Source organism: Macaca fascicularis, chromosome 6 (assembly GCF_037993035.2).
Source record: "Macaca fascicularis isolate 582-1 chromosome 6, T2T-MFA8v1.1".
NCBI lineage: Eukaryota > Metazoa > Chordata > Mammalia > Primates > Cercopithecidae > Macaca > Macaca fascicularis.
The window spans coordinates 66758967-66781773 of NC_088380.1; the positions used below are offsets into that span (position 1 = coordinate 66758967).

The following is a 22807-nucleotide window of genomic DNA, read 5'->3' on the forward strand; positions in this document are numbered from 1 at the left end:
TCCTTTTCTGGGGCTCTCAATATTGCTGAAAAGCTGAAGTGTGCCCGGGGAGAAGGTGTGTGTGACTCACCTAAATTACACCTCACCTGCTATACCTTCTCTTTCAGAGCCGCGTGTGCTCGACAAAGGAGAGCTTGCTCCAGAAATTGCAACCTGGTAATATTTAGCACATTCAGCACTTTCCATCTAGATGTTATCTCATTAACCTTCCTGGTGTCCCAGGGAGGCATGTGCTACATGCAATGTTGCTGAGCCTCTATCGCTCTAGGAAAAGGTAGTCCATTCTCCAGTCACCTCAGGATGAAGGCCTTTGGCTCTGCAGCTATTTTGCCATGTCCTAGGTGCTTTTAAAGGAAATAACTTGGGTGCAGGTGGCAAATGCTTTCTATTGCTATTTTCTGAATGCAGGAATTTAGAAGTCAATTATTGCTATAAAAAGGGGGCATTTGCTTCTCTATAATGATACTGAGTATTATATAAATACTTTCTTTATGTCTGGCATTGAACCCTTATAACAATGTGGGAAGTAGGTATTTTTACCTTTATTTCGTAGGAAACAGGCTCTTAGAGATGAAATACCTTGCTCAAAGACACACTGGTATTAGGTGGCAGCATAGGGTTTGTTACAAGGTCTGGGTGACTTCTAAGCCAAGACTTGAGGTGCCAGCACCCTACTTACAGGATTGTTCTATGCTGTGACTTCATGAGCTAAGGGAGGGAATGAGGACCCAAATAACCAGAGCCTCACTGGCACCACCTAAATCCACAGGTTTCCCCACTGCCCGCTGCAAGCCTCGAAGCAGGTAGGGGGCAGGGGGTGTAAAGGGAAGGGATGGACAGCCTGGGACCCCAGACTCTGCTTCCCTAAGGTTGCTCATCCATTGTGGAGAAGGTCTTTTGAATGCCTCTAATGTGGAGAGGTGTTTCAAGGCTCTCTGTGCTGTCAGGGAAGGGAGCGTGTGCCCTTGTGTTGCAGACAATCAGGTGGGGGCATGGTGGGATTCTCAGAAACAAGGCTAAAGAAAAAGAGAGGACAGGAGCTGGAGAATCCATGCTAAAGAAGAGGAGCAGGGGGCTGGAGGGGGCCAGCTCACGCTGTTCAGTAAATGCTGCAATAGAAACGTGCCTGGTGTGGCTGAAAGAGGACTTGCTGATTTGTGAAAGAGTGCTACGTTTCAATGCGGGGACTGCATTTTAAGAGCTGTCCTGCAAATTTTAGAAGGAAAAGAAATGTCCCGGGGCAATCTCAATCAAATGAAGTGGTGTATGCATAATCAAATCAACAAGAATGGAACTTTTCAGAGGTTTTCAGATGCCTTTATTGTATTTACATTCGCCTCTGGGATTAATGAGAAAGTCTTGCTAATAATAGTTTTTATATAAAATTGGTTGTAACATAAATTAAAAAGAAAAAATTTGGTTGTAAGAGGAGAGGTAGTCATTACTCAGGTTAATGATGACCCAGTACCATAATTTCACAGCTAGTAAAATCAACTTGCAGTAGCATTTGAGTCGTTCCTTTAATCTGGGTCTTGGACACGGGAACCAGTGGCTGTGAAACAGAGCTGCTCCACACCGGGCTGCTTGGTGACTTGCATACTGTGTATAGAGTTTTTACATGGTCAGAGAGACTGACCATATCCAATACTCATTTTTACATTCTTCCACGGAAAAGTGGATTCAGATTAGGATCAGACCTACTAATAAGCACCCCAGACATAATCAGCCACCTTCCCTGAGGCTACATTTCTCATGCAATGTCCTTGTTCTGGGTATGTGACTAATCACAAAACTCTGATAAAGTAGTGTGTGTTTAACGTAAATTATAAACTGGATGTTGGGCTGCCATGTTGGCCTGATAGAGCTAAAACAGGTATTTCCAGCTTTGTCAGATCAAACTTATCACCTAATGGATACTTTCAGAAGTCTGTAGCTGATTCCTCATCTACTTAAGTTTCAGTAGCTTCTCTTCCCCAGACGAGCATAAGATTACAAACTTCAAGTAGCCATTTGGTTACTCCCATTGCCGTTAAGTAGGTGAATAATAAACTGCTCAAGGACTTACACTTGCCCTTTCTTGTCCTCTTCCAAAGGGACAGAATCTCACTCTCAGTAGCCCATGTCATTATTTGATCATTCTTACAGGCAAATTCTCCCTTAAATCTGGCCAGAGTCTCTCCTGCTTTAATTCCATTTCCTCTTTCACTTAGGTCTTGAGAAGTCTTGTAGAATAACAGTTTAACACCCCTCCCATAAAACTCTCCAGGAGCTTGGAAACAGCAACAAAGTTCTTTCATAGGCTTCTCTACCATAAGGCAAAACTTCTGATGCCTTTGTTTTATTTTTCATTTTATTTTATTTTATTTTTTTTGAGACAGGGTCTCATTCTGTTACCCAAGCTGAGTGTAGTGGCATGATTTTTCTCTTTCATCAACTTCAGATAAGCCATAAGCATACCGCAGCCTCCACCTCCCCAGTTCAAGCAATCCTCCCACTTCAGTCTTCCGAGTAGCTGGTACTACAGACACATGCCACCACGCCAGGCTATTTTTTTTTTATTTATTAAAAAAGATTTTTTTTTTGGTAGAGACGGAGTCTGGCTACATTGCCTAGGCTACTGTCCGACTCCTGGACTCAAGTGATCCTCGCTGCTCAGCTTCCCAAAGTGCGGGGATTACAAGCAGGAACCACTGCACCCAGCAACCTGATTCCTTTTAACTTTCTAGTTTCATTCTGTTCCTCCTAGTAGAGGACTCCTGAATCCTCTCTGGTTTCCCCCACCTTTATTAAAGTGTACAGGATTCAACTAGGGATTAATTGTCTCTCAAAATGAAAGTCTCAGGCAGAGTGGCTCCAGCCCAAGCAAACAACCAAGGCTCTTTCTACAGTCTCTAGTAGGCTGGGGATGTCCCCCACTCATGTTGCAAGATGTCTGTCTGCAACAGTTCCAGACATCCCATGCAATACTACAATGTCCCGTGAAAAGAGAGGGTCTCCTCCTATGAGTCTCTCTGTACTATAAGAAAAGTCTTTTCCCAAAGCTCCCTAGGTGGCTTACAGTCAGACCTCCTTGGCTAAGATTGGGCCACAGGCCAAAGGCATGAGTCTGCCAAGACTGCCTGAACTAATAACCCTTCATGTCCCCACCCAGCCTGGCAAGGGGAGTTGTTTCCTGAGCACATGGCCTTCAAACAAAATCAAGGCTCCACAAGCAAGGTGGAGAAGGGGGAGAAGGGAAGGTGTGGCTAAGTGGCAATCAGCTGTCTTTGTCATAGGTGAGCAAAAACGGGGTCCAAATGATTCTCCGTACAGTTCAAAATAGTAACAATAACACAACAAAACAAGTAATTACTGAGAGCCCACTAAGTATCAGGTATTGTGAGATCTAGCAGGTTCACAAATATGAACAAGATGTGGCCTTTGACCTGCAGAGTTAGCGATCAAGTTGGGGAGAAGATACATCCCATATAATTCCAAAACTGTATAGTATGTGATAAAAGAGGCATGCATAGAGTGTTCTGGAAGCACAGAGAACAGAGGCTGGCTGGACTGACTGCAAGTGCTAAGAATGAGTTAGCTCAAGAAAAACAAGACTTGGGAAGAACTATGAGTTATGTGACTTCTGATTTTCTAATCTTTGTGTAGTATTTTATGGTTTGTTTGTTTGTTTTGAGACAGAGTCTCCCTCTGTAGCCCAGGCTGGAGTGCAGTGGTGTGAGCTCAGCTCACTGCAAGCTCTGCCTCCCAGGTTCACGCCATTCTCCTGCCTCAGCCTCCCAAGTAGCTGGGACCACAGGCGCCCGCCACCACGCCCGGCTAATTTTTTGTATTTTTAGTAGAGATGGGGTTTCACCATGTTAGCCAGGGTGGTCTCGATCCCTGACCTCGCGATCTGCCCGCCTCGGCCTCCCGAAGTCCTGGGATTATAGGCAGTATTTTATGTTTTATTATTATGGCTCATCTAAAGTTGATGAAATAGAAAATCCTTTCAAGCCTTGAGGGTGGTGTGAATTTCAAGGGTCATTTCCCATGAGTTCATTTTTTCATATTTTGTGTCTGGATGAAATCCATTTTATGATGAGTGAATTCCATGTTTAAACAAGGAAGCCACTCATCCAGTAGGAAAATGTGTGAAGGAGAAAATGAATGCAGTCTTGATCATCATGATGTCACTGGCTCTGTAAATGGGCTTGTTTTTAAGTATTATGAGAAAACTTCAGTAATTTGGACTGAGGAAGAATCAGAATGAGTGAAAGTCATTTGGAATTATTAAAACACAGTTTTTATTTATTTGATTTAGGTCTAGCTTAAGTTTAAAACTGGATAACAGAGTTGCTAATGAGGAATGTGTATTAAATAGGTAAGAATGATTTCCTTAGCAAATTTACCATCTCCCTAAAAGTGTTCCTCAGATGGTAAGGAACACTAGAAAACCAGTTATTCTGTTCTCCTATGTCTTTCCTGTTTCAAGTTTTTACAAGATTTACACCTCACTAGGAAAATCTGCTTTAACAAACATAAACTTTAGTCTGGTCTCTGTGGAGTTTATTAGAGAATTATGAAAATGTAAAAAGTAATTGCTTTTTAAAATCTCAGTTACAGACCTGGAGTTCTGTGTCCATGCTCTCATGTAAGAATACAAACCTTTTTTTATAAATCAATAAGAAAAAGATAAACATTGCAATGGACACACAGGCAAAAGTCATGAACAGGCAATTCAGGGCAACAAATCATATAAAACAGATTTCTTAATGATCAAATAAATGAAAGTTAAAACAAAGTTATCACCTATCAAATTGGCAAAGGATTTTGTAGAACATAAATAAAGTGCTTGTGCCCACGGCTGACAAGAGTATGGAGGAATGAACACCAAAGTTTTATTCTGTATACAGAGATGTATATATAAGGATGTTTGTTCTAGCACAAAAGTTTAAAATAAAATGTCCATTAATAGAGAACTGGTTAAATAATGGTGTAGTCACGTAAGGGAATACTACACATCTGTTAAAAAGAATTAGGTATGTCTCGATTCTTTAAAATTTTAAAATGTATTACATAAACCAAGGGACAGAGCAGAATAAAAGTTATCCATGTGTACATATTCAGAGATACTAGTAATTATGTTTTCTGGAAGGACATATGATAAACTAGTACAGGAATTACAGTGATTACTTCAAGAAAAGAACTAGAAGTAAATGATGGAAGATTTCTACTTTTTATTTTATACCTTTGTGTATGATTTGATTCTGTGCAAGGGCTGCTTTATTTTAAAACATAAAATGTGTTTTTATAAAAAATATAAATAGATTACATCTTTGTAGTTAGTTGACATGGAAAATATCTACAATATAAGAAGAGAAAGAGTTGGTGCAGAATGACCAGAATGTTATGTCACTCCATTATGTTAATGATTTCATTTGTATATAAACATAGATGTAGACCAATATAGTGTTTGTATTAAAAAACCTGAAGGGCTGGGTGTGGTGGCTCACGCCTGTAATCCCAGCACGTTGGGAGGCCAAGGCAGGTGGCTCATTTGAGGTCAGGAGTTCAAGACCAGCCTGGCTAACATGGTGAAACCCTGTCTCTACTGAAAATACAAATATTAACCTGGCATGGTGGCATGTGCCTGTAATTCCAGCTATTCAGGAGGCAAGAATGGCTTGGACCCAGGAGGTGGAGATTTTAGTGAGCCGAGATCGAGCCACTGCACTCCAGCCTGGGTGACAGAGCCAGACTGTCTCAAAACAAAACAAAATGAAACAACACAAAACAAGAAAAGCCTGGAAGGATATATCTAAACTATCAATGCGGCTGACCCTTAGACAGAGGTGGAAAAGTGTTGACATTGCAGAAACATTTACTTTCTCTGTACTCATTAATTTTGTATAGTGGCCCGGGCACTGTGGCTCATGTCTGTAATCCCAGCACTTTGGGAGACTGAGGCAGGTGGATCGCTTGAGCTCAGGAGTTTGAGGCCATCCTGGACAACATGGTGAAACCCTGTTTGAATTAAAAAAAAAAAAAAATACTGAGCTAATTTTGTACACCGCTAGTAAATTATCAGAAAGGAAAACATAAATTTTTCTGACGGGGAGGAAAACTCAGAAGAAAGACTACACAGCCCTCAGGCGCCCGCTTCCATTTGCATGAAGCACTCCTGTCTGCCCTATGCAAAAACAAGGGTTGGTCTCCATCTCTCACCTGGCTCTTCCAGGCTTACTCTCACTCATTTCCCTTTTAAATCCCACCTGCAGGGAGGTCTTTATAGTTCAGAGTGCGATAGGTGAGAAATCTCTCCTAGGATCCAGTTTACCTACTTGAGTCTTACCCAACTAGAAAAACTGGAAAATAAAAATCAAAAACAGAATGTACAAACAGGACGCTGAAAACTAGCCTAACCTGTAAATGAAATCAGCACCTTTTAGAGCACCATGGATTGGTAACAGGAGCCAGCAGCCAGCTGAAATGAAAGGAACCACGAGCTGCAGAAGCAGGCCCTGGCACTCCCAGGGACCATCTGTGAGGTTCCTCCACTCTGTGAGCCTCCTCACTTTTCTCATTTGCTCATTATATCTATTTCTCTTAACTGTAGAGGCTGCTATGAGAATCTGTGGGGGCAGAAGGTATGCTATGAAAATGAAAGATGATTAACCAATGCGTAAGCCCTGGAGGGTAAGGCTTAAATCATGGGTTCGTTATGAATATTGCCTAGGAAATCAGGAGAACCCAAGATGTTCATTAACCCTAATATGCTCTGACATTATTAAGAAACTGCTATGACAACCCAATTCTAAAAATTCTTTTCAATTATTTTTCATATCAAGATCTCAAAAACCCCTAAATGTCACTTTAAGGTTTTCATCATGACTATACAATAATAGGTGTAAATGCTACTGGGCAACCAGTATTATCCCTATTGACATATTAATATATGTTCTAGCATCTCCCCTCCTTCACAGATAATGAAAAGTTGTCGGGTTTTGTTGTTGTTGTTGTTGCTGTTGATAGCCACCATTACAGTAAAAATTAAATAAAATAAATTTTTTAAAGGCAGCTCAGATGTGTCCCAGTGCTGAAATCTCAGTTAAATCAGTTAAATCTCAGTATAAATCAGATTCCCAGTTTGCTGGGGAAACCAGAAGAAGAGGCTTCCGCAGATACACACAAGGGGAAGTGGCCGAACAGCAGTTCCTAAAGCTCAGGCCACTATTAACCTCTCAAGCAGTTCTTCTTTGCCATTTGTTTGAATCTCATTCGTTATTACTCTAGTTACAGAACATTCCTTGTGCCGATTCACAAAACAAGATAATTTTTTGTAAGTTGAGAAAATATTTAAATGACAAGGTAGATGATGGTTATTTGCAGAATTGTGTTCCTCCCAAAAAGATATATTGAAGTCCCAACTCCCATTCCTCAGAATGTGGTCTTATTTGGAAACAGGGTCTTTGCACATTTAACCGAGTTCAAGTGAGGTCATAAGGGTGGGCCCTAATCCAGTAAGACTGGTGTCCTTATGAAAAGGGGAAATTTGTATACAAAGACAGACCCACACAGAGGGAAGAAGATACAAAGAAACAGGAAGAAGGCCATGTGAAGATGGAGGATTGGAGGGAGGCAGCTAAGCCCAGGAGCCCCTGAGGCTGCAGGAAGCTGGGAGGGGGGTGTCTAATGGCCCCCTCCCCAGCACCTTCAGCGGGAGCATGGCCGTGACAACATTTTCATTTTGGACCTCTGACCTCCAGAACTGTGAGACAATACATTTTTATCACATAGGTCTGCACCCATTTTGTGAGACTTTTCTTATGGCAGTCCTAGGGAACTAATACATCTACTAAAGTCATAGTTCTTAACAATGGTCAGAAAGTAGAGTAAGAGTAAAATCTCAGCTTATTTCAGTGCGGGATGTTTGTGTGATGACACACATAACAGGAGCTCATGGCTTCTCCATTGCAGGGGTGGGTTTTTACTGAAAACACTCAGCCTGTAGGTGGTTCCCTTCCTGCAGAGTGCAGAGAGCCGGTTAAACCCCTCCTTCAGCGGCAGGGCAGAGGGGAGAGGCCCAGAGCCCTGCCCATGACAGCAGGGAGGGTGCTATCCTAACCTAGACCATTGCTTGGCTCTGTGCAGGAGCTAACACTGTGCACAGCGGCTCAAGCCCTATCTGTTCCCCAGTAGACACAAAGACAGTAACACAGCTCCTCAAAGGGGATGAGAGTTCTAAGCCCAGCAGCCAGGCAATGACCCTTCTATGCCAGCCCTGGAAGGTACGAATCAGAGGCCAGCGACGTCTGAGACCAACAGAAACAGAAAAACTCAAGAATACCATTAACTGGACCCCATCGTCGTGGATTTTTTCTTGTGTTTTTTTTTTTTTGTTTCTTCTTTTTGTTTTATTTCAAAGCTTCTTTGGAGAGTAAAAACGAGCACTAAAACTAGAGTCCCAGCACATAATTTTTGCTTATGCTTGTGGGAATATAATTTATTCCTAACTCTGTGTGTGTGTATCATTCTATTATATGGAATCAGTTTGTAGCTCATCCTTTTGTTGGAAGCGAGGAAATAAAAACAAAAATAAGCAGATATTGTTGAAGAGAGGACCCACGTGGACCAAGAAGTCCCCACATGACGGCAGCCCTGAGTGGGCAGAGCCTGAGGCCTGGAAGCTGCCTTCGCAGGAAGGTGCGGTCCTTACACAGACCCACCCTCAATCAGAGCAGGGTCAGACACAAGCGTCATGATGGAGCTTTTGTTGTCCTTCCTTCAGTAGCTCCTAAGACCCAGCTCCGCTCCCTTTCATCTAAAGAATAAGCCAGGGTAGGAGGGGAGGGAAAACTGACATCACACAGGATGCTCGAAAATAATGTTACAAAGTTGAGGTAATTTCCCCTGTTCATGTCACCTTAGAAAAAGGCCTTCTTTTGTCAAAATTAAAACCATTTACAAAAGTGCAGGTTTGTTGCTGTTTTGAAGAATGTGAATAGCTAGGTGTTTTCCCTGGGACTCAATTTCAAAATCAACAAACGGACACCTGCCTGAAGAAGGAAAAAACGGACTCAGCGATGTCATCATCCTTCCTCAGCAGCACTCCAGGTGAGAGGAGCCGCTCCTGGGTCCCACTGTCCCCAAACGGGAACTGCATGGTGCTTCAGAAGCTGCCCAGGCATGGGAGGGAAAGGAGGAAAGGTCAAGTTGTTTGTACATTTGGTCTTCTTACTATGACTGGGCTGGTAAAATTGTTTTTCTGAGAGCTCCTTGTTCATCTGGCTTTTAAATACTTATTATGCTTGTTTTTTTTTTTTTTTTCTTTTCTGAAGGGTGAGAGAGAAGCAAAATTTCCAGTGTGAACTGTCACGGATTTTTCCTGGGCAGTACAGAGTGGCAGCAAGGTGGTTCTAAAATGTGTGATTTATTTATAAACATATCTGGAAATATTTTTAAAATAAAAAAAAGCCAAAGGTGAGGCTAGGTCATAGGCAACCATGAGAGGTAAGATGTTTGTTCTGGAGGTCGGTGTTAGCACTCTCCCACGAGTAGTTTTAGAGCAATCTAGGGTCAAGTGGAAACATTCTGACTATGCTGTCCTGCAGTTTTGTTTCAAGAGCATCTGGATCCCAGTTTCAGGGAAGCTGATTTGAGTTGCTCTGTGCTTGAAATACAACCTTGTTCTGTAGAGTTCCCAAGACAAACGCTGAGTGGGTAGTATTTAAAGAACAGCTTGGCAGTCCCTGTGCCCTGAGCCCTCACCTTCATTTCCTCCTTCTCCCTTCCTTTGTGCTGTGTCTTTCCCTTGCAAGGCACACGCAGACAGAGGAGGAGGCCAGCAGAGGATGGGGAAGTCGTTAACACGGCTTGCACGCCCTTCCCAGGTTCACTCTGCCACCTTTCTATTCTTTGCAGTCTATTCTCATTACTCCATTCTCGTTGGGAGTGTTTCTTCAGTTGCTTTAAGTAGGGGTGGGGAGAGGATGTTTGGTCAAAGGGCATGGGGATGGGAACAGGAGAATCGAGGAGAGGAAGTAAGGGGCCAGAGATAAAGAAATAAGAGCTAGGAGGAGGGAAGTAAATAGAAGCAAAGATGACGAATAATACCAGGTACACAATAGACAGGGAGCAAAATGAAAAAGGAGCGACACATAGAGGTTGTGCTGCAGAAAGGAACAATTCAAAAATAGAAAAATGTGAGAAACCTGAAAACAAACAAACTTGGAAGCCCATACAGGAAAGCAAAGAACCAAATGGAAGTAAGAAACAGAACCCCAAACAGGAAGGATGTCTGAATGAGAAATGTGATTGAGGGAAGGAACAGAGGAGCCTTTGTGGTGTGTTTGTAGATTAAAGGGAAAACGACAGAACAGAGAGAATCCAAGAGTGTTTATTCCTTGCACCTGGCAAACAAAAAATTCATTTTAATCATTTTAATCATCGAAGAAGTATCTCTAAGAGCACTGGGCCTTTCATGCTACTGGCCTGTCTCTCACTCATCTCCATCCCTTAGGATTCTTTTAAAAGCGTAAGGAAACCCAGCACAAGGAAAACCAAATTTCCACCCAGATGCTATTTATCTGAAGTTTATTTTATAGAGGTGAGTCCTCATGGTCCTTAGAGTTCAAGCTGGGTTACCTGTCCCCGGTGGTGAATGATGTCCAGCTTTTTGGTCCCTATAAATCCCAGGTAAATGACAAAGATATCTCAGTCCCTTAAAAACACGGGTAAAAAATGAAATCATTATTTGCATGATTCTCATTTCCGAAGCCTGTCTTACCATTAATAAGTTAGAGGTTGCCTTGTAAGTTTAAATAATTTAGGAAATGGAGTCATAAAAAAATGTAAGTAAAGCATAAGCCGATAAATATAACACATACCCAGGAGAAGTAAAGATTAGTGATTTCATTACTGCAAATTGCTGTTACTAAACATTACGATAGATTACCAAAAAGATGCCTCTTCACCCTTCTATAATTTTAGGTTATTAATTTTATTCACATACAAGTGATTCTTTCCTTCTACGCCTCTCTCGTCCTGTTTCTCTAATGAGGAGACAGAAAAAAAAACGCAGTAGATAAAATGCTTAAACTGAGGCTGAGGCAAATGAAAAAAGATATCAGAAACAAATAACATTATCAGCTTTTAGCTCCATAATAAGCTCTTGTTTATTTAGACCCTATTAATTTGGAATTTACAATAACTTGATTGGGACCTGGGCAGAAATTTTCCTTCCATTTAGCAAACCCTGTCTTGCTAAGTAGTGCAGAAGAATGATGTAAATGAGATTACAGGAGGAATATTTGAAATACATCTTTGAGCACTTCAGGCAATCCCTTATATATGAATAATTAATATAAGAATACGTATCATTCTTATCCAATAATTATCTGGCAATTCAGAAGGAATTTGTTAGGTCACCCTGCAGAGTAACAAGGTGTGTGTTTGTCACTAAATAGCTCTATGACCATAGGCAAGGCACTTAACTTTTTCAGCCCTTATTTTTCTTACCTAAAATTGGATTGATAATAACAACTCTGACTAGTTTGAGAGGTTGTTATGATCATGAAATGAGAGAATGGATGGAAATCCATTTTGAAATCCATAAGGGATTAGGAAAATCTGTATTATGTAAATGAGTTTAAAATTCATACTTTCTACTAATTCAATCCAACCCTCCCTCTGATGGTCTACACCAGTGAGGTTTTTATGTTTTATACAGCTGTTACATAATGACATGTTTAGCGCCTTCAGCCATCACTGAATTTCCCTTTTGTTAGGGAAACTGCCTAATGAATTTGTGTGTGTGTGTGTGTGTGTGTGTGTGTGTGTGTGTGACACTACTCCTCCTCCGGCCTCTAACAGCTCTTTGGAGTCATTCTTTGTGTTCTGAGTACACTAAATATACTTAACATGACATAACTGGAGAAAGTTATTGTACTTGAAAGAGTCTAAGCTTTGAGTCTGACAGTCTTGGGTTCAAATTCAAGATCTTCCACACAGATGAGTTAGCTGAAACAATGATTTCTCTGAGCCTCAGTTTTTTAATACAATTTTTTATGAAGCCTAAAAGAGATAATGTACATAGCACAGTGTCTGGCACAGAGTCGGCACTTCAAAATGATGACGATTATATGAAAGATAAGTTATCTTGAGGTGATATTTGCATTGGATAAAATATCTAAGACTCCCCCCTTGAAATCTCTGGCCCCTATTACAGTTTGGTTCCCAAATTACAAAGCCAAATAGAGAGTCACCCTTACAATATCCAGTCTTTTTACACATAGATAACCTGTATTGTTTTTGGTATGTCGCAAAGTATTAAAATAATGTCTTCTCAATTCTAAGACTCCTGCTTTTTCACATTTGGATGCTTTGGAAATCAGAATGAATTTTACAATCATTGTCAAAATGAACATGTCAACTGCTAGGTAGAAGAGTTGCTAAGAGGAATTGTCATTTGCTTGTAATAGGTGAAATCAGCCAAAGCTTTCAGAATAAAGGGTTTTCAAAGCCGGGAGATGTTGGTGTTTATGCTTCATAAACAGATGTTTATGCAAAACCTCTGTCTGTCAAGTGCTTTCAACGAAGCTATTGAACTCCCTGTAAGATGTAATCAATTAAGGGGGAAAAAAATTGAGATCCCAGATCAAGAGTGCTAAAGAGGTCAAACTCCCAGGCACTTTTATCAGTGTCACCACCTCTTCTTTGCAGCAACCGCCAATGTCCTGGTGATTCCAAGGAATCTTTAGAGTGTAGTTAAGATGAAGTAATTACATTAATAAAGTGCATGCTGTTTGTTGCCAAAAAATGTGTATATTTAATGTAGCATTTCTTTTTTTTTAAATATCTGATGATATGGTTTGGCTGTGCCCCCACCCAAATCTCATCTTGAATTATAGTTCCCATAATCCCCAAGTGTTGTGGGAGGGACCTCATGGGAGGTGATTAGATTATTGGGCAGGGGGTTTCCCCCATACTGTTGTCATGATAGTGAGTGAGTTCTTATGAGATCTGATGGTTTTATAAGGGACTTTTTCCCCACTTTGCTCTGCACTTCTCTCTCCTGCTGCCATGTGAGGAAGGACGTGTTTGTTTCCCCTTCTGCCATGAACGTAAGTTCCTTGAGGCCTCCCTAGCCACGTGGAACTGTGAGTCAATTAAACCCGTTTCCTTTGTAAATTACCCAGTCTTGGGTGTTTCTTCATGGCAGTGTGAGAACAGACTAATTCATCTGAATAAAACAGTATTTTAATTCAATAAATTAATCTCCTTTCTTCTAATTGACAGACTCAGCAGAGAAAGTGTCTAGCTTTTAAAAATCATCTAAAAACAGGTTAAATATAATTATATTTATACTTAAGACATCTGCTGATTGCTGAATGTGTGTTATACTTTAGTAAAACATTAAAAAATTAGAGATGTGTATTTGTGTATTTAGCTTGAATAGCTGAAGATTTGTCAAAATATACACAGTTACAGCTTTCAAACTAATAGGTGTACCATTTATAGAACACACTTTCTCGATCAAGTCTTGGGCACTTTACACTTGTTATTTAATATTAATAATAGCAGCTAATATTTATTAAGCATTTACTACGTGCCAAATATTTTCAAGGGGTATTTCATCTCCTTTAACCTTTAAAAGACTAATTGAGGTGAGTATTATTATTGCTGACTATATGAGATGGGTAAGTTTTACAAAGATGGAAATTCATATATAAGGCACATATAAGTTAGTTATTTCATGAAATCACACAGCTAGAAAGCGGTTGGGGAAAAACTAGAATCCAGAAACTTGCATTTATGTATTTCTTCATAGTCACCCTAAAAAGTACATGACGGGTCATACTGTCCTTATTTCACGGACAAGCACCCTGAACCTCAGAGAGGTTAAGTGATTTGACCGTATCACACAGCTTGCAAGTGGGAGAGCCAGGATTCTTAACTGAGCCTGTCTCCAAATAGACAATGCAATGCCTTTTTTGGAGATCATGTTCTTCAAACATGGGCTTCTTAATATCACCTCCAAATAAGCCAAAGAGTGAGAACCCAGGGGTGGGGAAAAGTGGGGGAGACAGGAGAGCGGAAGAAGCAACTCTCAGAACTTCCAGGGAGCTGTCACTGATGTCTTTAACCCAGGCAGTCCAGAAACTACAATTTTCCTCCTTTTTTAGTTACTATGACTATGGATGTAGTTGCCAATGAAATTTAATTCACATTCATTGGGATATTAAGTCACAAATTTTCTCTAACTCAGAAGTATATTTTCCTTTCTCCCCCCTTCCTTTCTGGTTAGCCCCAATACATCTGCTCCCCTTAAGAAAACAAAAGAGCAATAGTGGACTTTAGGAAGCATACTCCTCAAACATAGGAACCCGCACAGGCAGCCACTGTTGTCTTGTTTAAAGAAGGGGGTGGCTGAGTCCTGCCCCTCAATGCCAACCTGGAAGGTTAGGCTTCTTTTAGCTTCCTCTATGTCTTGTTATTTGTACATTAGTACCACCCTTTTAGTTTCCAACTACACACACACACACACACACACACACACACACACACACACACACACAAAATGCTGGCTTCAACAATAATTAATTTGAGGCCATTTTAATTGGCTGCACTTTTCCTTATTAGGAACTGAAAATTATGATTGGGGTCAGTTCCACTGTCTATGAAAGAAAAGCTTCATTCTTCATTCATCCTCACTCTCCAGGCCCCCTCCAAGACAGTCACAATATTGGCTTAGGAACTTACAGTAGAGGAGACGGCATTGAAATTCAGGGTACTATTTTGGTATTTTTAGCATTTTGAAAACCATCTACTACATTGTAGCTTGAGAAATTTTGAAAGGTTTCTCTAAAAGTTGGCTTCTAGAGACAAACAGAAAAATAGATATGAAACAATTTTACAAAATTGCTGATTTTTTGGAGAAGTTAACAGACTACAGTAATTTTTATCAGTAGAAGTATATTCTCATTTCCACTTGTTTCACTCTATAAATGTCTCAGGAAATAGTTTATGTTGTAAAGAAAGGTAGTACTCTAATGTCAGCATCTACCTAAGCAATACAAGTTAAAATAGAAAGAAGGAAGGAAGGAAGGAAAGAAGGAAGGAAGGAAGGAAGGAAGGAAGGAGGGAAGGGAGAGAGAGAGAGAAGAAAGAAAGAACAGAGAAAGAAAGAAGGAAAGAAAGAAAGAAAGAAAGAAAGAAAGAAAGAAAGAAAGAAAGAAAGAAAGAAAGAAAGGAAGGAAGGAAGGAAGGAAGGAAGGAAGGAAGGAAGGAAGGAAGGAAGGAAGGAAGGGAGAAAGAAGAAAGAAAGAGAAAGAAGAAAGAAGGAAAGAAGAAAGAGAAAGAAAGAAAGAAGAAAGAAGATTCAGTTTGACCTCTCATTAATCTTTATGAAAAAACAAGGTTAAAAAAAATTGCCACCGTTCATGGTTTTTGAATGTTTGAATGTTTTAAATAGTGGGTTACTGGGTGTGTCATTTTTTTCTTTGTGTTCAATTTCCTTTTTAGCTGTAACATAGTGACATGTTTACCACCTTCAGCCATCAAGGCAGCTGAAAAATAAAATAATCTGCCCCTCTGAATTTTAGTTTTGGGTCTGTACCCCAGTACCTGTCAATGTCAAATCTCCACAGATGCCAGATTCCAAGCTTGAGCCTCCATTCACAAACAAAGGAGTTGGGCAGGAGGTGGGGACAAGAAATTAAAAAAAAAAATTAAACCAGTGGAATCTAAAAGCAATGGTTATGAAAGTTGAGTTGGAAAATGCTAGACTGACCAATGCATTTGAGTATCAGGAGTGGTAATGTTAATGCCCCCTTCAATAATGATTTCTGTAGTTTAAGCCATCACCTACCCATGGACACTCCATGATCTGATCACTAGATAAAAGAGAGGCTCAGCTGGTCTAAGGTAAGGGCCCTGTTTAATAAGGCAAGGTGGGTCTGTTTTTGTCTAGAATCCCTAGACAGGCCTCTTTTTCAGGAAAAGAAGAATCTGCAAAGTATCAAGAAACATGAAGCTACTTGCTGAGTCTGTAAGATCTTCTTTAGCCACAGCTACATTCATGCAGTGGGAATCTACATGGATGCATAGAGTGATAGCCTTAGACAGTACTAGGTTCCGATGCCTGCCTTGCCACTTTCTAGCCCTGTAATTTAAAGAAAGTTACTTAAATCACCTAAGCCTCCCTTTTGTCATCTGCAAAGTGGGGATAATAATGGTCACTACCTATCAGGTGTGGTAAGGGCCAAATGTCACATGTGCACCTGGCATGTCTCATGTGCTAATAAATGCTTGAAATGTATTTCTGTCCTTTCACTTCTTAGGTCATTTTTAACTGTATGATTTGTATGTTGTGATAAGATCATTTACAAAACAGCTCACATCTCTTTGACGTTTCATATGTAACAGAAGCTCCAAGTTCTGCCCTGAGATAGGTACTTTCTTGGCTTCCTATTGAGGAATTTAGGGTATAACATGGCTTCCAGGCCCTGAACCTTCTCTGTGGAACTGTGGGAAATGCCACAGGTGGGAGCCAGTTACCTGCTGAGAACAAGGATGCCAAAGCCCCACCCTGCTTCCTTACCCTCCGGCCCTCTGGCCCTTTGGCCCAGGACTAGGTGCAGACCAGGAGAGTGACTGGCAGGGGGCAGTCCCAGTGGTGACAGTCGGTGTGAGAAGGTGCCCAGCTTGGGGCAGGTAGGCATCAAGAACTGCATCCAGAATGACCAAGTACAGTAGACCAGAGATGGGCTGGTCCACTCCAGGTCTGGAAGGCCACCATGTAGATCAAGTAGAGGACACTTGTGCCCACAAGTAAACACCAAGATCCAGCAAGGAGGCTCCAAAATCCCTTCCCCAGGGCAGCCGAGTGTCGAGGTCTGAGCTGACTCAGAGCTTCAGGGAGCTTCACCCACTGCCAGGGACTGTTTCTATCCAGATATCTGCTTCTCCCCACCATCTCACAGGCCGACAATGCAGACTCCGAGAATGGGGATTTCCTTCCTTCCCCTTCTGCCTTGCAGGCCTCATGGAGCTGTAAACTTCTTGGAGAAAGAAATCACAGGCCAAGGCTGCAGACATCATTTCAACTAAGAGCTGTTCATACAAAAAGAACCTACAGGGCTCTGTCTGCAGTTCCTCTGCAGAAATGGAGGACCCTGGTGGGTGCCCTGGAGGCCCAGCCCTCTTCAACCTTTTCCTCTTGTCCCCTTCAACCTTCTCCATTTTTAAAAATCAATAGGGAAAAGACTAATGACCCAAAAGAAAAATGGGCCAGGCCATCAGCAGGCAGTTCACAAAAAGAGAAAGAGAGAGAGAGAGAGAGAGAGAGAGACCAAATTGGCTGCTAAATATTTTTAAAATTCTCTTCCTCTCAATTTAAAAAATCCAAAGCAAAGTAAGATTTCATTTTCCACTTGTCAGGCTGAGTAAAATAAAAAAGATGTTTACTAATACATTGCATTGTTTATGATCAGGAAGAGCATAACACAATGTAAATAGCTATAATCTCTTCAGAGGGAAATTTCAAGGCTACATATTTTTCCTGTGTATACACTCTTACCTGTGAGCCAAGAAATATGCACAAAGAACCAGTTAAAGAAAGCATGGTTCATAATGGGGTAGATTTATTTGTACTCATGTGGCACTATCTCCAAGACACGATATTCAGTGAAAAAGAGTGGGTCAGAGCAGGGCATAAAATATCTCTGAAAGAAGATACAAGAACCAACAGGTCACGGTGGTTGCCTCCAGAGAGAGGGCTGGAGGGCTGGGCCGCTAGGGTGGAGCACAGACTTCCATTTCACTATACATTTTTGGATTTGTTTTTAAACCATAGGTATGTATTTCTACTTTAATTAAAAATATACTACATTTTTAAAGAAAACCTTCTCCATCCTTTTCTATCCCTCTATCCTGTCCTGTAAACTTCTTCCTTAGTCTCTTTTCTTCTCTCTCTCTTTTTTTTTTTTTTTTTTTTTTGGGAGACAGGGTCATCTCACTCTATCGCCCAGGCTAGAGTGCAGTGGCACAATTGTAGCTCACTGCAGCCTTGACCTCCTGGGCTCAAGCAATCCTCCCATCTCAAACTCCAGAGTAGCTAGGACTTCAGATGTGTGCCACCATGCCCAGATAATTTTTTAATTTTTTCATGGAGTCAAGGTCTCACTATTTAGTCCAATTTGGTCTCAAACTCCTGGTAACAAGCAATCGCTCCAGCCTCAGCCTCCTATAGTGCTGAGATTACAGGCATAAGCCACTGCATCTGGCCTCCCCTTCATTCCTTCATTCTTTTTTTTTTTTTTTTTTTTTTGAGACAAGGTCTTGCTCTGTTGCCCAGACTGGAGTACAGTGATGTGTGCACCCTTGATCTCCTGGTCTCAAACAATCCTCTTGCCTCAGCCTCACAAGTAGCTGGGACTACAAGCGTGTACCACCACACCTGGCTGATTTTTTTTTTTTTTTTTTTTTTTTTTTTTTTTGTGGAGATGGGGTTTCAGCACATTGCCCAGGCTGGTCTTGAACTCCTGAGCTCAAGAGATCCACCCATCTCAGTCTCCCAAAGTGCTAGAATTATAGGCAGAAGCCACTGAACCTGGCCTCTACCTCTCATTCCTGACAGATTATCTTGCCTTCCACTAACATAGAAAATCAAAACATCAGTGAGAACATCTTCAACTCAGTGCACAGCCAAGACCATACTCTTAACTGCACCACATCCATCCTTTCCACTTTATTTTCTTCTCCCAGTGCCTGGATGCCATCCCTAGTAGGACTTTGTCCCTCTTTGGTAAACCCTCACCCCCAATCTTCTGGATTTTTTCATTGATATTCAAATTCACCAGTCTCCCAGTTCCTAAACCACCTCTCAGCTGCTGCTCCTGGACCCTTTAGTCCCTTTTGTGGTTAATTTTCTCAAAAGAGTTGTCTACATTGCCTATTACTTGTTCCTCTTCCTTTGCTCATTCTGCAATCTGGCTTCTGACTCCATCCCCACCCATCTTATACCTCCAAAATCATGTGTGACCTCCATATTACTATTATAAAATCACTGGACACCTCTTCTTGAACGCTCTCTTCCACTCCTATAACTAGCTTCGGTTACCACGTCTATATTTTTAGTGCCGATTCATCAGCTAACTTACTCACTCTACACCGGTCATCTGCTTTAGATGCCCCATAGACACATCAGCCTCAGTACCTGTGTTCTCTCTTTCAATGAATGGTGCTGTCATCCAAGCCAGAGACTTAGGAGTCTTTCTCTCATCTTCCCCCTCCCCTGCTCTCTATAGCCAGCCTTCCAATTGTCATTTGAATCTGCCTTCTCAGCTACTATCCTAGTCCTTGCCACCAGTTTCTCTGTGTCATTACAACAGCTGATCTCTCTGCCTCCAGCCTTCCCCTCCCCCATCAATTCTCTACACTCTCTGCTTTGACCCTTTCAATGGCTTCCCCTACCCTCAGGATAAATCCCACGTTCCTTGACATGGATACAAGACCCTGCATGACCTCGTCTTATTCACCAACCATCTTTTGCATTCTAAGATCCAGCCCTACTGCTTTCATTCTTTAAATACTCTATATTCTTCTATACTCTGAATCTTAGAATGCACTGATCCTTCTGCCTAGAAAGCTCTTTTCTTTTTCTCTTCTCCTGGATAGTTTCTCCTCATTCTTCAGGTCTCAGTGTTCATCTCTCTTCCTCCAGAAACCCTGATTTGATGAGCTTCACCCTGGGTTAGATGTTTCTCCCATAGCATCTTGTGCTTCCTCTTTCATAACTATTATTGCCCTGTAATGAATTGCTTCTTTACTTCTGATTCCTCCACAAGATTGAAGTTTAAAATGGAGCTTATGGCTGGGTGCTATGGCTCACGCCTGTAATCCCCAGCGCTTTGGGAGGCCAAGGTGGGCAGATCGCTTGAGCTCAGGAGTTCAAAACCAGTCTGGGGAACATGGAGAAAACCTGTCTCTACAAAGAATGCAAAAAAGTTAGCCAAGGATGGTGGTGTGGGCCTGTAGTCCCAGCTACTTGGGAGGCTGAGGTGGGAGGATCACTTGAGCCTGGGAGGTGGAAGTTACAGTGAACCCAGATTGTGCCACTATACTCCAGCCTAGGCGGCAGAGACAGACCCTGTATTTAAAAAAGAAAAAAAAAAAAAAGAAAAGAAAAGAAAAAGGAGCATAGCCCTCCTCGTACATCACTCTGGCACATAGTAAATGCCAAATAATCACTGTATGAACTGATGAATGCACAACCAACCTCCATTTCACAGTGCATTTTAACAAAGAAACATACACAGAGCCTTGCTGCCTTTGTGGAATCACCAAGGGAAAATAGCTCAGCCAAAGGTACTCTACATAGTTAGAATTCTAATTCTGACTAACTTGTTATGGTTCTCCCTCTGGTGATATATTGTAGAATTTAAAACATGTTTGCAGTAATGCATGCCTTCATCTTCCTTTTAAAAACTGTGTGTGGGGGTGTGTGTGTGCATGTCCACGTGAGTGTGTCAGAGAATGGGTTTGCCAGATAGGCCTTTGTAGTCCAGTAGTTTGAACTATTTGATTCCTAATAGAAATCTATGAGAAGATTGTTCTTTAGCAAGTTTTACAGAAAATTATCTCCAGGCAAGAATGTAGCAACTGGGTATTTTAAAATGTATTTTTGTAGCAACTATTGACAAAGTACAGCCTGTATTGCTTAAGAAATTTTAACATGTAGACACCTAAAGCGCATTGTTGAAATAAAATGATACATACATTCCAAGGGTCAAGGCTGACCAATGTCAGATTTAAGAATGTCAGTTGGTAGAAGTGGAGGAATTTGGGAACTAGAAAACATGGCTATTTGCTCAGGTTAATGCTGAAATGGGTAGAGGGAGAATCAATGAGCATGTGAATCCAAGCAGTCCTCAGACAGAATTTTTAGCAATGCACCACAGTGAAAGTAAAACCTTTAGAAACTAAAAGAATTAAACATCAAGCTGAAAAAAATAAATAAAGCAGGAACAAAATTGGCATAGGTCTGGTCTTTTAAAAGAAGAGAACCAAAGCAGGCAGTTCTTAGCTGATCTCCTGGAATTCCTAGTAAAAGAAAGAAAGAAAATAAGGGTGCCCACACTGGATTATCAAATCTGTTTTCTTTTCCTTAGCTCTAGGGCTGTACAGAAGCCTCCACACCCTTGGATATGTGCGCCACCCCAAACCCAGCCCCTCCCAGACGCTTCAGGCCCTGAGCTGCACCCCCACCTGGCTCTCCTTCCTTCCTCCCCCACCTGGCTGTCCCTCTCCCCTCCTCCACTGCTGGTCTGGGTGTTGTCAGTTCTTCCCATTTAATATGGGTCTGTCCATGCCACCACCCTGGTGCAAGCCCCCACTGTCTGCTGCCCAGCCTGTGGGCAGGAAGGAGCCCCTGGGATGTAGTAACTAAGCTCCAGGCTCTAACCAGGGACCACCAGGGTCACATCATAGTTCTAGCACTTACAAGCCAACCAGCGCTGGTCCAGCGACTCTGTGTCTTAATCTCCTTTTCGGTAAAAGGAGAGGGATGATCGTCCCTGGCCCACAGGGCTGTGTGAGGACTGAAGGAGACCATGTGTATAAAGATCAGAGAGCAGTACGTGGTCCACAGTAACACGCTCTGTACACACCAGCTACTGTTATTTCTTATTGTTTCCTTGCTCCCTTTCTTGCCTCCTTTCAATCCATTTTCCTGCAGTGATCACTTTCAAATAAACTCTGATCATGACACCTTCCTGCTGAAAACACTTGCAAAAGTTGCCCATGATTTTTAGGAACAGCCTAAATCCGTAAAAAGGCTTCCAAAACTGGAGGTAGCCTGGGCCCTACCTCCCTCTCCAGCCCCATCTTGCACCCTCTCTCCTTTGTTCTCAGAGTTCCAGATGCCTGGCCGTCTTTCAGTTCTTCAAACTAGAGGAGCTTCCCTCCACCTCAGGGCTTTACACAAGCTGCTTCCTCTGCCCAGAGCGCCGACTCATCCTTCCCGTCTCGGTGTGAGCCTCATCACTTCCTCAGGGAGATCTTGCCCAGCCTCCCACACTAGGTCAAAGCAGGCTGTGGCACCAATCATACTTCTCCTTCAATGGCGTTCCTCAGGGTCGCCATCTAACACATTTGTGTGGTTACTAGATTAACACCACTCTCACTGCTACAGTGAAAACTCTGTGAAGGCAGGGAGCATGACTATTTTTTATTTATTCCAACCCTCAGAGCCTAGAGTAGTTCCTGAAATGCAACAAGGTAGGTGCTTAGTTAATACCTTTGAAATAAGGAAGGAGCTGGGTGAGGTGAGGTGGCTCACATCTGTTACCCCGGCACTTTGGAAGCCGTGGTGGGAGGATCATTTGAGGCCAGAAGTTTGAGACCAGCCTGGGCAATGTAGCAAGACCCCATCTCTACAAAGAATTTTATTTTTATTTATTTATTTTTGAGACAGGGTCTGGCTCTGTTGCCCAGGCTGGAGTGCAGTGGCACAATCACAGCTCACTGTAGCCTCAACCTCCCAGGATCAAGCAAGCCTCCCACCTCAGTCTCCCAAGGAGGTAGGACTCTGGGTATGCACCACCACGCTCAGCTAATTTTTTTTTATTATTTTTTGTAGGGACAGGGTGTCCCTATATTGCCCAGGCTAGTCTTGAACTCCTGGACTCAAGCGATACTGTTGACTTAGCCTCCCAAAGTGCTGGGATTACAGGTGTGAGCCACTGCACCTGGCCTGCTCTAAAACATTTAAAAATTTCCTAGGCATGGTGGTGCATGTCTCTAGTCCTAGAGGATCGCTTGAGGCCAG

At 41.9% G+C, this 22807-nt stretch overlaps 1 long non-coding RNA gene across 1 annotated transcript in view; it reads right to left on the minus strand.

Moving 5' to 3' along the window:
- Positions 1 to 22807, minus strand: part of LOC141407002 (uncharacterized) — a 56137-nt gene that overhangs the window by 4700 nt on the left and 28630 nt on the right. The window lies entirely within an intron of this gene.